Source organism: Pleurodeles waltl, chromosome 9 (assembly GCF_031143425.1).
Source record: "Pleurodeles waltl isolate 20211129_DDA chromosome 9, aPleWal1.hap1.20221129, whole genome shotgun sequence".
Classification (NCBI taxonomy): domain Eukaryota; kingdom Metazoa; phylum Chordata; class Amphibia; order Caudata; family Salamandridae; genus Pleurodeles; species Pleurodeles waltl.
The window spans coordinates 890,213,697-890,230,673 of NC_090448.1; positions in this window are offsets into that span (position 1 = coordinate 890,213,697).

Consider the following 16,977-nt stretch of genomic DNA (forward strand, 5'->3'; position numbering starts at 1 on the left):
AAGGGAGACCACACCAAGGATGAAAAGTCTATCAACCGCTATCTATAAATGAGTGCGAGGGCTGCATTCTACTTAAAGTGGCCTGAAGTTTTCAAAAGTGAGAAGGATCATTGTATGGTTGCAATGCCTGAAACTTGCAAGTACAAAAAGGCATTTATGCAAAACAACCTCACTTGTTTATTTATATTGACTCCAAGCTGAAGTTCGCTGTGTTGGCTCCACATGAAGACAGCACCAATGAAGCCCTGCAGAGCAGGAAGCACAGTGCTGTGTACATCTTTGTAGCATCTTGATACAAGTTGATATTCCTTTTGGGGGTCTTTTTTCTGGCAGAACGAGAGGGGGCAAGAAACGAAGGGGGGATGGGGCAAAGATGTGGGATGGAAAGGGAAAGCAACAATGGTGGAGGGGACAAGGCAGACTGGGCAAGCAACAATGCAGGAGGGGGGCCTGGGAGTTTGACAAGCAACAATCTGAGATTGAGAAGGAAGAAGGGAATGCAAGTAAAAGGGAATAAAGTACCTTTGAAGGTGGCATGCAGTGAAAGGACACCCGGCAATGGAAGCAGTACTTGGGCCATGCTCCAGCATAAGGACAAATGGATGACAAGGAAGTGAAACTGGCACTCACTGACCAAAGAGAAGCAAAGAAATGAGAGTGACGATAAAGCCAACCAATGATATGCAATGGGTGGGCTTTAAGGCCCTTGTAAGTAAACAAAGGGCTATATTTATGACATGGTTTGTGTTGTTCTTGCACCACACAACTTGTTGCAAAAGTGACACAAACCTTAAGTTGGATTTGTAAAGTCACGCAAAGCAATTTTGCATGGCTCTGAGTGGCTTCAAAAATCTGGAGGAATGTAATGCAACTCAAACTGCTGCGTTGTATTACTCTGCACAAGGGTGGCTTTCCATGTTTGTTGTGTAGGTGTTCCGATGCCCCTTCCTGCACAAAATAATCCTGCATGCAGCACAGGCACCCTTGCACCATGGTGCAAGCATGCCTCTGTTAGTGCTAGGCAGCCCATTGTACTCCAGTGCAGGGGGGAAGGACAGGAATGCCTCATATGCCTTTAATACTATGCATTCCTGACCTTTCCCAGTGACAGAGTGCAGCACAGCAAGGTTACTTGCTGCACTTCACTGCATCACTTTGCCATAAATATGACCCAGAATGTCTTGCAAGCAAAAGTGCATATCCCAGGCCAGACCACAAGCATATGGATGTGGGGGTAGTTGGAGATAAACTGTCAAAGAAGTGAAGGTCGTCACAAAACATACCAAAGGGCATAAAACAATCAACAGTACCCCCAATATATTTAGAGGGACTAGGGTGAAGCCAGAATAGTGTTGAAAGAGGGAGTGACAGAATGTCCTGCCTGAGGGGAAGCAACGTTTGCTAAGCAGCCTTTACAGAGCAGGACCTTTACCAAGCAGACTTTACCAAACAGGTAAGTGGCATCCAGATAAGCATTTCTCCTTTTACCATGCAGTACTTTACCACACAGGTAAGTAGTTTTTTAACTAGCATATTTTATGTTATTTAAAAGAGTGATTTTAGGGTTTAGGATAGTTAGAGATAGAGGGAGATAAAGGTAATTTTAGGGTTCAGGGGTGGATAGAGCTAAAGGGAGGTAAGGTTTATTTTAGAATTGTCAGGTGGGTATAGATAAAGGTAGATAAGGTGATATTAGGGTTTGGACGGGAAGCAGTAAAGGGAGGTCAAAATGATGTTAGGGTTAAGGGGTAAGTAGAAGTAAAGTAAGGTAAAGGTGATTTCCAGGTTTGGGCGACTAGAGGTAAAGTGAAGAAAAGGTGATTTTAGGGTTTGGGGTGGGCAGAGGTAAAGGAAGGTAGGGGTGAAATTAGGGCTAGGGGATAGGTAGAGGTAACCACAGGTGAAGGTGATTTTAGGGTTTGGGGTGGGCACAGGTAAAGGGATATAAGTTTGAATTTAGGGTTCAGAGATGGGTTAATTAAAGGGAGATAAGGCTGATCTTACAGTTTATTGGTGGGTGGAGGTAAAGGGAGGTAAGGGTGAAACATAATCTTTTGAAAACACTGTATGATGACTGTTGAATACAACTTCCTGTAAATTATAAAGGAGATATCCAACAAATAAGTAAATGTGACACAGTGGGAAGCAATATTTCAGAAATAGACATACTGTATGGCATCAGGAATAGAGTGGCTAGTGATGCATGGGCCTGGGAAACTTGCCAGAGCTTTTGAATGTCTTTTAATTAAATGACCAATTATCTTTTTTTAAAAGCATATTACGCATTGGAAACATATTTCATTATTAATTATAAAAAAAAATTCAATTGTGTGTATTCAATAGTGGAGTTTTGTAAATCACTGTCTAAGGTGTCACATACCAGCCACTTGCATTTTCTCCTCATAGGTGGATTTATCACTGCATGTGATCCAGCGTAGCGTACATTGGAGTCCTGGAACAGACCAGTGTCTTGATAATGGAAAAGCCTACCTCTCCCACTGTGTAACATTGGGTTACCTTATTATAATTAATACATTATGACTTTTGTTTCAGAACAGGGAGAAATGTAATGTTTGTTCTTAAAAGAATTATAGTATAACATCCTCTTTAATTGTTAACTTGGAATGATTTTAAGTTACGGTTCTGAAAATGTCACTTTTACCAAGTTGGCATTTTCTTGTCATAACCATTTGGCATCTGGTACCTGTGTCCTTGATCACGGGACTGTGAACAGTTTCTAGTTTTCCTTTCTGTATCCCTCCCAGACAGTGAGAGAAGACAGGACTTGGATGGGATGCTGGTGCTTTTCCCTGCCCCACTTACATTTCAAAGGAGCTGCCTCAGCACAATCACACAAATAATTCACAGCAGTCTGTTGTCACTTTAAACCACTTGAAGCCTGGGCAAGGAGAAAGGAAATTCCAGAACCATCTTTCTTCCACTTCAAAGCTGGCACCAGGTATGAAAATAGAACCCTTAGACCCACTTCTCATTTCACTCCTGGACCCCCAAAGGGCACCCAGAAGGACTGTCTGGTACTCCAGAGGACCTCCCAGCTGCTTGAGGCTTGCTTAATATTTTAGAGGAATGTAATGCTTCTATCATAGGACTGTCCTGCTGCTTGAAGCTTGATTTGTACCCGCGGAGGGCTGCCCTGCTGTTGAGGCCTGCCTTGCTGTGTGATCTCAGGACTATCCAGGTGACTCACATCCTCAGGTGGTTTACCTCCTGTTATGGACTACAGGGTCGCAACAAACATGACAGGAGGTCAGCCACCTGAGAAATGGAGTCATCCTTGCAGGGTGACTCCAATTCTCAGGTGACTGACCTCCTTGTATGAGCTAGAGGATCACAATATCCTCCAAAGGCTTTCCTGCAACTTCCCAGCTGACCTGCTGCACTGGACCTGCCTTGAGCTGCTTGAGCCCTGCTGGTTTCTGCTGGAGTGAGGTCCTAATCTCCAAGAGGTACCTCCCCAGGTCCTGCACTGTGGCTGGCATCAGTTTAGCTCCTTCTGTAAAGAAACAGAGAAATCTTGAAGTTTTGGGTTCTTTGTGGCCATGACTGCACCTGTTGTGGTTGAGATCTTTTGCTGCCCGTGACAACCGGTGGTGCAAAGCACTGATGAACCTGACTCTTCGTGCTAAAGTGACCGGCAGCAACAAATGGCAATGCTAGATATGCACTTCATGCTACAGCGATGACAGCCCATGGTGACCCCCATGCGAAGCTCCAGAAATGTCAATCTGCAGCACCTGACAGGATCATTACACTATAGCGACAACCGTCATTGATGCCTGGCTCTTTCTTCGTGCTAAAACAATAGCCATCAGTGATGCACTCTTCACGTCCTCCTCCACCACGAACTTGGCTCTTCCTGCCGGACATTGAGAATGTAACTTTTTTTGTGGGACTCCATCGCAGTTGGCCTGATCTTGTTACTTTTCCCCGGTTTAGCATGGCCAGATGACTACGAGTGGTGCTTTGTTTTTTTAGGTGCTATACTTACTTAAAAAAATGAAATTGACTATACCCGGTTCTACTGTTTGTATTTTTGTTGTTTTGGTCTCATTTTATTTATTAAATTTGACTCTATTTTTCTAAATTGGTGTATTACTGCTTGTGTGCTGCATAAATACTTTACAGTTTGCCTCTAAGTTAATTCTGATTGCTTTTTTGCCAGGCTACCAAAGGGTTAAGCACAGGTTAATTCTGTGCCTTTTGTGATGCACCCTGACAAGGATGGTTGTTGTTTAGTAGGGTTTAACCCTCCTCATTCAAAAACCAATTTTTTTAACATTGATGTATTACCTAAAACACTTAAAGAGCATTTCTTTGTTCTCCTTCATGTGATCAAGAGCAGCCAGTGGTCTGAGTGCTGATTACAAAGACATGAGACATAGTGACCCATAATTGCACATTTAGACTGCTATTCATTCAGAATTCATGTTGTTGATTTCACAAGGATGTTTCATTTGAATTCAAAGCAGTGGCTCATTTTCCAATATCTCTTCCATAAAATGACACTTTTCACAACTAACCTATGTCCTGCATGAACAATTGCTGCATCCCCTTTGGTAAAAAAAAGACTCTTTAGCAGACTTATGGAGTCATTGAAGGAGCACATAAGAACAACAAATAAGCTCTACATTAAAACCCAATGAGGCCCTGCTTCAGACTAGGACTTTAGGTTTAAATCTGTTTATTGGTATACAGTGCAGTACCACCTACATCCAAAGGCCAGCGGACACAGCATACTTGGAATTACATATACAAGAAGAAAAAAACAAAGAATAGAATTACCAACTAGGACCTCTACCACACCCCACCCCTTACACCACACCATACAACCCTGGTTATGATACCGACTATTGTCTATGTCAACTTTGTTACGGCCCGCTAATGAGTATAATATGTTCCCCCAGCATATGAACCAGCTCACAGGGAATGGTAGGTGTAGCTATGCAGTAGTACTCACAGTCCTGAGTTGGAGCACCCTTAGATACCTAAGGCATGTGAGTTTTCCATAGTCCTGTTGGAGGAAAGCTAATCAGGATCCCCATTTTTCTCCAATGCATCCTCTTTTGCCTTAAGTGTCGCTGATATCTTTTCCATCCCCAGCAAGTTCGAGAGGTGGCACAACCATGCCCTGTAACCTGGGACTGTATCTTTGCCCCAAAGTGCCACAATGGCCTGCCTAGCTGCAGCCAACGCTGAATCGTCCGCAGTATAAACAAATGGGGAATGTGAGCTTATTAGGCAGACGGAGTAAGGTATAGGCTGGGAGCAGAGGGGGGGTGTCTGTATAAAAGATAGTGTTAATGCTGTGAAGGACTGCAGTCCAATATGTCCTTAGCTTTGGGTAGTTCCACAAGAGGTGTGTGAGAGTGGCAGGTGAATCATTTCCTTTCTAACACCCCTGAGGCTTAACTGGATACCATTATGGATCCGGTCAGAGTGTAATATCAATAATGTGTGACCTTAATCATGGCTTCTTGCCCAGTGGCACAGGTAGTTGTTGTGTGAGGTCAGTGAGTGTGCATTCCTGCTTGTTTTTCCATCTTTTCTGGGCAGCTGTTTGTGCCTGTGGAATCGCTTCTAGAAGTAGTTTATAGAGATTGGAGATCTGGTGTTTATTATCGGTTTTGAGGAGGACCCATTTCCCAAAGGGGTTAGCGGGTGGTCCACCAACCGTCTTATGTCGGGTCATGACACACAGTGGCGTATTTGCATGTAGTGCACTTATTACCTCACTGTGATGCCATAGTCTCCCTGTGGCAGTTCAAAGGATTGCAGACCAACTTGATCATAGAAGTCCCTAATACATTTACAGTGTTCTAGTTACCAAGCCAGGAACTCATTACCATCTCTGGCTGGTGGGAATTCAGGGTTGCCTAATTGAGGGGTCATTGTGGATGGCATGGACTTCAAGATCAGTTGGAGTGTGGTGCCATCTCAGGCCAAGAGGCTGATCTGCATCAAGGGGGAGCTATATGCTCACCAAGGTCAATATCTTTTGGGCAACCAGGGGATCTTCCACACTTGGATGCCAGCAACTGATTGGTCCATAAAGCACCAGTGTTTCTTGGAAGTCTTACTTTGCCATTCCACTATATAGCATATCTGAGCGGCCATATAGTAGCACCTGAGGTTAGGGATTCCCAGTCCTCCATCTGATGGGTGGGTGTATTGTTTCCACCTCAGCATTGAGGGTTTGTATCCTTTCAATATGAATCCCTCTAGTAAGCATTGAATTGAGCACAGTACGTCCAGAGATGGTTGCAGAGGGAACACATACATGATTTACGGTATTTTCAGCAAAGGGGTCACCCCCAGTGTTAGGTATGTGTGGGAATGCCAGATCTCTCCATCTGTGGGGGTGGGGGTGATGTGTGTTGTTAGGGGTGCATGTTTATCACAGGTGCATTGTGGGAGTCATGTCATGGTAGTGTGATGTAGTTCCAAAATGTGTTTGGTAATATAACAACAAACATTAGCAGACTTTTACTCCGCCCAAATGGAGCAATCCATATGGATTTGGTAAAATACCCCTAAGGTCCGTGGTCCATTTTACCAGCCATCACTGTGATGCCCAGTCTCCCTCTGCCCAAGCACCCAATAGGCTATAAGATAAAGTCTATGTTCAGTGTCCTGCCCCACCCAGCCGGGAGTTACTAAGCCAGTGATTTAATTCATATAGTATGGCCTATAGGTCACCTGCCTGCTGTTTTTTTTCAGGAACACTTGTCATTCTCTCTGGATCTCATTCTAGGAAGGTTTTGCCATTGGTGTCTTCCATGGCTTTCTGGTCCACCTCCCAGTTCACCAGGGTGGGTGCTGTGGCCAGTTGTGCTGTCAAGTCAGTCAGTGCTGGAAGATTAGATATTGTAGCTGTCTCTGCAAGGAAGTGAATAGTGTGTTCCTCCCCATTTCGGGTGAAGAGCAATCGGAAAGGATGTGCCGAGGGGTACTTTACTGAATTACCCTGGAGTTGGGGTTGGACGTCATCCCCCAGCATGCACATGGGGAAGAAGCCATAATCCTTGATGCGCTTTTAAACGCCAGAGTCATTCTGCAGCATGGGTCCTACAGGCAGCGGTTTCCCTTGCCCGCGTGCTGCATTGTTGTCCATGGAGTTGGGATGGGACTTCGTCCCCCAGCCTGCACAGGGGAGAGAAGGAGCCACAATCCCTGATGCACTCTTAAGAGCCAGAGTGACCCCACAGTGTGGGTCCTGCAGATTTTCATTTCCCTTGCCTGCAAACTGCATTGTTGTCCAAGGAGCTGGGGTGGGACTTCATCACCAATCCTGCAACGGGGAGAGGAGGAGCCACAGTACCTGATGCACTCTTAAGCATAAGAATCATCCTGCAGCATGAGTCCTGCGAACTGCGGTTTCCCTTGTCCTCATGCCGCAATGTTGTACCTGGAGCTGGGGTAGGACTTTGTTCCCTAGCCTGCACAGGGGAGAGGAGGAGGTACAATCCCTGAAGCACCCTTAAGCACCAGAGTCATCACGGAGTGCGGGACACACATGGGACATGCCAGGCTGTGGACCTGGGTGAAAACCGGGCCAAGACAGGATCGTCTTAGCCTATCTGAGACAGGAAAAGGCAGGGCAGGGCCACACCTTTGACATCTGCTGCTCTGATCTCCTTGGCAGAACTGTAAGTTGATTTGAACTATTGCAGCTCAGATTCACCCTGCTATTATGTTTATATTTGCCACAATGAGGAAAAGGAAGTCAAAATGGAGCCCTTAAGGGGTGATTAAGCCTAACATAAAAATAACCCCCAATGAGGCAAAAAAATTACATGATCAATGACATGGACAATCTTATACAGGAGGTTGAGACACTATTGAACAAAGAACTTGTCTACCCGCAATGAGATGGGACCTAAAGTACTTGATATTTTTAAAAGGAAAAACAAGAAAACCTCTGTAGCTTCTAATACAAGGGGTCCACTGCCGGTATCAACCGTATCAGAGACCTGTGTGTCTGTGGACCTGTACAAATAGAGGGTGCTGGTCTTGAGACTTGTCTCAGAAACCAATCTGGGTGAGGATACACCGAAAGCGGAACTTATTCCTGAGATAGTATCTTCTAACCGATTTAGCCCACTGTTATTTATGGGAAATGACAACAGAATTATCTGTAGTCTTGTTCAACCAAGAAACCAACCTGAGGCAAATGATAATGTAGCATGTATTTGCTGTAACAGTCGTAATGAATTAAATGATTGAAAGGTTTTCAGCAAACAATTGGTGGATGAAGTATCCCGAATAAGAACACAAAAGGGAAAACTCAGAGATAAAACTAATACATTACAATACCTATGGAATAGTCGTGGGGAGTGGATTCTCAGGGACTTGAGTGGGATCAGGATGTAAATAAGACAGACAGTGTTGGCACAGTAATGGAAGGGTGCAATTGATCTCAACAAGCTATTTGGGAAGGACCAAAGTAATAATTGGGTGGGCGGCAATTTTTGGGTATGGAAATTAACTATCGAGGAGTGTTACCCAATTAAGGCTCAAGAGAGCAGAAAGAGGTGAGGGCAGTAAGTTACATATGATAAATATCCCTAAATTGACAACTAGAACCAGTGAGAACAGGAGGACCCTGATCAATAAAGTTGCACAATGGATCAGGCAGGTCAGACAGTGCAGATCAATTATTAAATTAGACATTCTAACTGTGAGGTGCTGTTATTACAACAGAAACCATGACTACATTAACCTTAAACTAATTGATGATTCACTCTGTGGCATTGGTACATTTGGATCAGTGGACCCTAACCTCTAATGGATCTAATATTCAGTTTAATTTCCCTGAAGAGAGCAGTTCATCAACTTGTGTAGATACCCATTAGTCGGAAATTGCTCAAGGGGGCTTTTTTGATCAGAATGCTACGAGAGATGAACCCAAGGGAAGGATCTGATGAAATGAGGGATTGTTACCCCAGTAGCAATTTCTAATCTGGAAGATGATGGCTTGAATTCTACTGTCATCAAAGTTCAGTGTCTTATAACACCTCACTCATAATTAATACTGAAGGAGAGCAACCACTAATAATGCCAGGACCTAGGGCGGGCTGCTGCCATTTTAGCCTTCTTCTAGCGGTAGTAGTGCATGCAAATCAAGATGTCCGGCACGACCCACTGGTGTTGGGAGCTCTATTGACCCTCTGTGTCCTCTCGAGTTGCATGTCGACTATTGCGAGTTCGGGGAGGACCTGGTTGAATAAGCATTTCACGTAAAGCTTAATGGGCCAGATGTATGAAGAAATGGTCTTGCGAATCGCAAATAGCGATCTTTAAGAAATCGCTATTTCTGAGTCGCAATAGGCCATGTATCATAATTGCGATTCGGATTTAGCGATTTCTTAAAAATTGCTATTTGTGGTTTGCGAGGCCCAATTACCGAATCGCTATTTGCATTTTCTCAAATTGGGATTTGGTAATTGAAAACCGCAAATTGCGAGAAATTGCGAGAAAGCACACCTGAAGGAGCCTAATGACATCACAAGCAGGAAGTGAGTCATCCCAGGCAGTTTCAGGTGCCACACCCAAACCAGCACTCAGAGAGAGCCAGCCCAGCCACACTGAGCAAGTCTCTGGAGAAGGCAGCAGCACAGCTGAACAAACATGGACACCTCTGCCCAGGGAAAGGAGAAGGAAGAAAGAAAGCGTAAGCTGAAATTTAGTGAGCAAGAGCTGGAGGTGCTGACAAAGGAGGTGGTCCGGAGCCATGACCGGTTGTTTGGCAAAAGCTCACTCCAGGTGCCTGAGAGTGAAAAAAAAGGAGACTCTGGGCAGAAATACAGACAAAGATCTGCGCTGTTGGAGTGGCACAGCGCTCAGTAGAAGAAATCAAGAAGAGGTGGTACAACCTGCGGTCCCATGCCAAGGAGAGGGTGGCAAGACGACTGCAGGAAGCCAGGAGCACAGGAGGCGGCCCACCCACAGAGACACCCTCCACCCCGATAGAGGACCTAGTGGAGTCCACACTCCTCCCGGAAGCAGTCAGTGGGGTCACTGAGATTGACTCCTCCGGCACACCAAGTACCAGCAAAGGTAAGTGCAATAATGAATTGTAACCCCATATGTGTATGCACAAAAGCCCCTTAGGAATTAGCAAGTAATGTAAAACAGTGTGATAAGTAGTCCATTCCACATCTTAGAAGCAGCACAACAATGCCTTATGGGAGTGGTAGTCCACAACCCAGAGCTGAAAGTAGCACATACAATGTAATAAAGCAGAGCGACACCCAGAAGAACACACACCCACAACATAGTGAAGAGAAGTACCTGTATCTTTATTACCATTGTGTGACCTTAATTGTAACAAAACTAACTGACATGCTGCATATTGTCGTTGCAGGTGGGCCAGGCCCAGCAGCCACAGCATGTGCCAGTTTAGGGGAGACTGACACCCATCCTGCTTCAGACTCCAATACGAGTGGGTCTCAGAACATTGCGCCACTCCGACACAGGCCTAGGGCACTGCCACTGCCAGAACTGAGTCAGGACCCCGATGAGCAGCAGGAAGGCCCACAAACACCATCCCCAACTGGCAGATGCACCCAGATGCAGGAGCCCTGTTCGCAGCAGACCACAGCACCCCGCAGGATGCCGACATATGCAGGTGCACAGGCGTATGAGGCAGGTGAGGGAACCTCCTTCTTTGGTGGCCTGGAATCGGCTATGTTGCAGCAGCAGCGCCTGCAGAATAAAAAGATCACGGCAGTACATAGGCAGATGCAGCAACATAATGCCAACATGGGGGGCCTGCATCGCCAACTGGAGTGCCTGAATTCCAACATTGAACAGCTGCATGAGGGACAGGTCCTGGCATCACAGGACACAAGGGAGCACACTTCTGCTGTGAGGGAACTATGTCAGGAGCTGCGCTATGACAGGGTGAGCCACCGCAGGCAGGAGCAACGCTTCATGAGTATGTTTGGGGGATTTTGTCGCTCTGTGACTAGGCTGGCTAATTCCACCTCCCTAATTTCACGTCGTGCAGTGTGGCTCACTCTATTTCAGAAACTTGGCCACCTGAATAGGACTTTTAAGGGTAATATATTTATCACACCATCTAACTTGAAATACGGCATGGTGCAGTATTTACCGGGGGCAGTAAATACACCTTTCCTGAGATTTCCTCTGGAAAATGAGGGATTCAATGCAGAATTAAAGTTTACTATAATGAAATCAATGCATATCATAGTTTCCCTCATGTTTTCCTGTTATAAATTTTGGTAGGAGTGATCTGCTGAATTTTAACAGGGCAATGTTATGGGGTGCGAGTCTGCACAGGGATAGGAATTTAGGACCCTACTTAGAATCAGGCTTAATTTTCAATGTAGAAAGTATGCTCACTGTAACAAAAAGTTGGTGGGTATTTGCCCCCCTTTTCAACTCAGTGGTGCATTTGTCATTATGGAAGAAATCAAATATGTTTGTGCAGCTTCTTGTATAATATGTATTGTGTTGGAGCATAGCTACAGACTATGCTGTGCAAAGTGGTCATCACTTCATCTGCCTGGGTCCTGGCCCTATACAAATGATAATATTCATTTGGTTTTGTGCAGCACCATATTGCAGATGCAGTTGCATGGGCATAGAGGCCCTAGAGGGATGCACTGTGTTCCAACTACTGGGGACGCAAAGAGTCCTAGAGACCCCACTTTGGGGTGTTTCTAGCCCTCTTCAAACATAGGTCATGTTCCGGCTGCAAATACACTAAAAATTTAGCAGAAGCCACAGTTGTTCCCTGAAATTAAATTAAATTAAAATGAGCTGTGAGCCGAAGCCCCAACTGTTTTCGATGCCTGGCCTCAGATGCCAACACCACATATGTTTTTGTCACTTGTCCCCAAGGGTTTTTAACAAGCATAATGAGGCCCTATGTAGAATTGCACATTAGGAAGAAGGGAGCCACAAAAAATGGTGTACGAGATTCCCAATAGTATGGGAAACCTGCCCTTGCTGCAGATTTTCATGTGAACCAATACAACTGTTAGCGAATTGCAAAAAAAAGTATGAAAGTAAGTTCAAACTGAGATGTAGATATCTGCAAGCAATTCTGAACATTCTGGTATGTAATATGGCCCTTATATTTTGTTATATTTAGTGTGTGGCAGGGTACCGGCACTTGGCATTTGTCTGAGAAGCACAGGGTGTGCTAAACATTAGCTTTCAGAGCTAATCTCTCGTTAGACACTCTAAGCAGACCACTATGTGTTTGATGTTTACCTTGAAAGTAGAACAACTAGGCAGGGCATAGGGAGTTATGAAAGAATAAACAACGTTTATATGGCCTTTGAAAGACCTGAGAGGTACTTTGGATGAGGCTGACCTCGCAGAGCCTGCCCCCCCCCCCTCAGTAGTTGAGCCTTTCATACGTTTCTATATGTGAGTAGGTTCGTAGTGAGTCTGAAGTGGGTGGTAGAGATATTCTGATTCAGGAAAATTACTTTCTGAAGCAGTGGCCGCTTAAATAGATCAGTTTGTATTTTCAGCATTTCTTGCATGGTGCCATGGCGTCGTTAGTTGGGTGAGGTGCCTTTGATGCTTTGCAGTTCATTTCTACTTCCCACTAAATACACAAATATATAAATGAATCAGCCCCTAAATCTGAGTTAGAAATGACCAGGTGGGAATCACACTTACCTTTACGAAATACTGCATGACATAAGCCAACGGTAGCATTTTCCAGATGAAAAGAAATTGTTTGCAGCACAATATAAATCTCAGGTGCCATTATGATATTTGCCACAACATAAGGTAATTGCAAAACACACAAAACATGATTCATGCATAAAACTCTTCAAGTCCTCCTATTTCCACTATCCAGTTGAATTGATTTTGTTTCCAATTCAGAGCAAGAACAGAGGGTAGGTGCCACTTTACTGCACACGATCAAATGAGGGAAACAAGATGGCAGATAACATGCAAATCCCATTATTGTTTTCCATACTCAAATTAGTCTGTGATTGATTTTTTTGGTCAGGAGTTAAAACCAGTCGATAGAAGATTATTCTGTAAGTGCTGATAAAGTGGCGCCTTGGTTGTTGGCAGCAGAGGTCCTCAGGAGTTACTCAAAGAACACAGATAAGGTAATGAGATGATGCAGACAGAATGCTATCTCACATAACCCATTTGCTGCTGGAAAGCAGAGCATTGACTCAGCATTCATCTCTCTAGAGGAACGTCCCGCACACTTGCATGGCACATGAATTTCATTCTATTTACAGACTTTCAACTGCTCTTAAAACTTTGCAAGCTTGGACAAAAGCAAAGGATGACATGTTTTTAAAAAAGGACGGAGATCAAGTGGCCTGCACAACAGTCTGAAACGTTTGCGCTTGTGCTCAGGGTTGCAAGTGAGCTGCGCGCACCAAGCAGCTGAATTCAAGTGATTCTGTGTCAATGGAAGTCACTTCCGGTGACAGGGACTCAGAAATGCATGGATGTCGAGCTTGAGCTGTTTTCCTGTTTTGCCACAGGGCTAAAGATAGCCATGAGATGCAGCGTGGAAAACAATTCTGCAGACAGCCTGTGTCCACTTTCCCTGCAGCAGGATGTCCCATGATTTCTGCATAGGTCATCCAGCTACAGTGACACAACTGACTGGTAAACATCTTGTCTGACGAAGCTGGGAAACATCCCCATCTTTGTGAGAGGTGAAGTTTCCTGAATCTCTCCGACTTTACTTACTCGAGCTTTGAGGCAACCGTAGTGTGACATAAAACCTGTGCACCTTAAAAATCGAACCCACAATATCAGAATATCGAGAACAAAATTGTGAAAAAAACATATTGACAAGTAAGTAAGGTTAGATTATCTATACCTAGCTCCAAATATTTGTATGTACACGGTGCATACACCTTCAAGGTACATAGTTGTGGAGTTAGAAATAATAAATCTATGTTTCCCTAAATGCAATTACAGTTCAATATTTTTTGTCCCTCTACATTTTGCTCGGAATGATCTTGTACTGCAATGTTGTTGGTGATGATTTTCAGTAGTACAAGCACGAAGAGCTATCCAAAATATCAATATAAAATAAATTATATATGTTTCAGTTTGTAATGTTGAACAAAGTAAAGTTCTGCAATGACATTCAATTCTACATATAACAGATACATAAATTCTCATTCTATTTCTGTAATTTTTCAGCTGTTTAGGCACACACAAGAGAGTCTCAGATTATTGTGCTAAAATACGTTACCATTGAAAGCTCAACTTGCATTTGGTTGTCTGTAACTTAAAATTGAGGAACACAAAGCTGGAAAGGAACAGGGGCCCAAATTTACCAGGCCTAGAGCCAACTATCACCACATTAGCGAAATTATTTTTTACGTTAGTGTGGCAAAAATGCTGCACCATATTTACAAAGTGGTACAATGCTTGCATTGCACCACTTGGTAAATCCTTACACCAGATTATGCCTGTGCCAGGCAAAATGTATGCAAGGGGTGGGTGATCCCCCAACAGGAGGCCCGCACACATGGCGTAGTGGAGTCTATGATATTCCACTTTGCCATTTTTTGCAGAATTTTTAACGCCTGCACAGAACAGGCGTTAAACGGAGGCACACCATTATTTATAATGGGCCTCTATGTACTTTGCAGAATTAGCGCCAACATTTTTGGCGCTAATCCTGCAAAGTACAACAATAATGTCAAAAATGATGACGCTATTGTCCCTAACCTGCGCCATAGTCCGCTGTATGTTAAATACGGTGCACACATTGGGGGTCATTCTGACCCTGGCGGCCGGTGGCCGCCAGGGCCACCGACCACGGGAGCACCGCCAACAGGCTGGCGGTGCTCCCACGAGCATTCTGACCGCGGCGGTTCAGCCGCGGTCAGAAGCGGCAAGTCGGCGGGCTCCCGCCGACTTACCGCTGCTCGGGGGAATCCTTCATGGCGGCGGAGCGCGCTCCGCCGCCATGAGGATTCTGACAGCCCCTACCGCCATCCTGTTCATGGCGGGAAACCCGCCATGAACAGGATGGCGGTAGGGGGTGCCGCGGGGCCCCTGGGGACCCTGCCGTGCCCATGCCAATGGCATGGGCACGGCAGGGGCCCCCGTAAGAGGGCCCCGCAAAGTATTTCAGTGTCTGCCTTGCAGACACTGAAATACGCGACGGGTGCAACTGTACCCGTCGCACCCCTGCAACTACGCCGGCTCAATTCTGAGCTGGCGTCCTCGTTGCAGGGGCATTTCCTCTGGGCCGGCGGGCGCTCTTTTGGAGAGCGCCCGCCGGCCCAGAGGAAATGTCTGAATGGCCGCCGCGGTCTTTTGACCACGGTGCGGTCATTTGGCGGCGGTACTATGGCGGACGGCCTCCGCCGTCCGCCATAGTCAGAATCACCCCAATTGTGGTGTGGGGGGTCCAAAGGGACGCAAGAAAAGTGGAGCTTCATGACATGAAACACCACTTTTCTTAAATCTGGGCCAGGATTTTGCTAAGGAAATCACAAATAAAAGCAATGTTTGCAATGACAGAATCGTGAGAGCACTACAGTATACTACAGCAGAGGGTCTCACATTGCGGAAGCAAAGTGAGTTTAAATGTCTGAGCATTTTGAGACATCTGATAGTACAACCCAATACAGTTTTCAGAAGAGCCCACAAAAATGCAGCTAATTTCCACTGAAATTGTTTTATCTATTTTCCTCGTCCGCTCCATTGTAGGATCATGAATAAAGTCGAGTTTACTCATTATTGTAGTGCTCACAGCTGTACTGTAGTGCCAGCTACAGTAAGTATGCTCATCCAGGGTGCACTATAAATGCCCAATCAGCTAAGATAACCACTACTCCAGCAGCGCATCCTAAAGCCATCCTTCTTTCTCAAAACACAACCGACCAAACAGAATCACTTTTATGTAAAGACATTTTACAGGGAAGGGAGGCTGAGGAGTGAAGCAGCAGTAAAGTGTATTACAGAGTATGCCTCACTTATAATTGACAGTCTTATCACCGCCTATCAGACTGGGCACACAAAACAGATTTCACAATCTAGACATATTAAATCTAATTAAGACACCGACCTGGAACCTTTCCAGCGTCTCTCTTCCTGTAATGAACCAAACCTGAGTTTGTAATGGATTTGTACTGGCTGTGTGTTCCTGGGCCGCTGAAGGAGTGGGGGAGGAGGCATCCTCACAATGTAGTTACAGGTGCCCCTTTACGAAGTTAATACAGAAGCATGTACTCTTAAAAACCAAGCATGGTCTTCAACATAAGCCTTGTTCCCTTACTGACACTGGTCTCCATGTTTAACTGTGGGCTTTTGAAGTCAATTTACTGGGTTTGACAAGTCTGCTGGTGAAATAGTTTAAACTACTTAAACATTACCTTAAAATAGTTTATGCTGCTCTTGATCATCGTTCATGCTCTATAGCGCCACGTTTATGTAAAACTCCTAAGTTCCAGGTACTGTTTCACCCTTGCAGTACTCGACGACAGTCCTCGTTAATGATGCGAATACCGGCATCCAAAATCCTTCTAACAGGTCTTTTAAGTTGCCCAGGCACAGTCCTGAGTAGCCCATGAAGTCCAGGTTATCTTGTTCTTCATTTTGGTACAGCTGGCAGTGGCGTAACGAAACATGAGGGGGGCCCTCTGCGAAGTCCCTGGAAGGGGACCCCTCAAGGCTAAACACAGTCAGCGTCCTGCCGTCTGTGCACAATGAAATGTCCTGGGGGCACTCCGGCACCGTGAGGGGGGGGGGGGGGGGTCTGTGGGGACCTTTGTTACACCACTGATTTCTAGTTGTGACTTTATAATGGATCAAACCGGATTACAAACCCCAAAAGGCCTGGATTGACTGAGCTGTTTGCACGTGGATATCGGAAACTTGAGAGCTCTGTTTTTTCAACACTAGATAGCATTCACAGCTGTTCCAAAGCATACCTTGTGGATTTATAAAATAACCTCGTGTAGTGCACACTTTAAC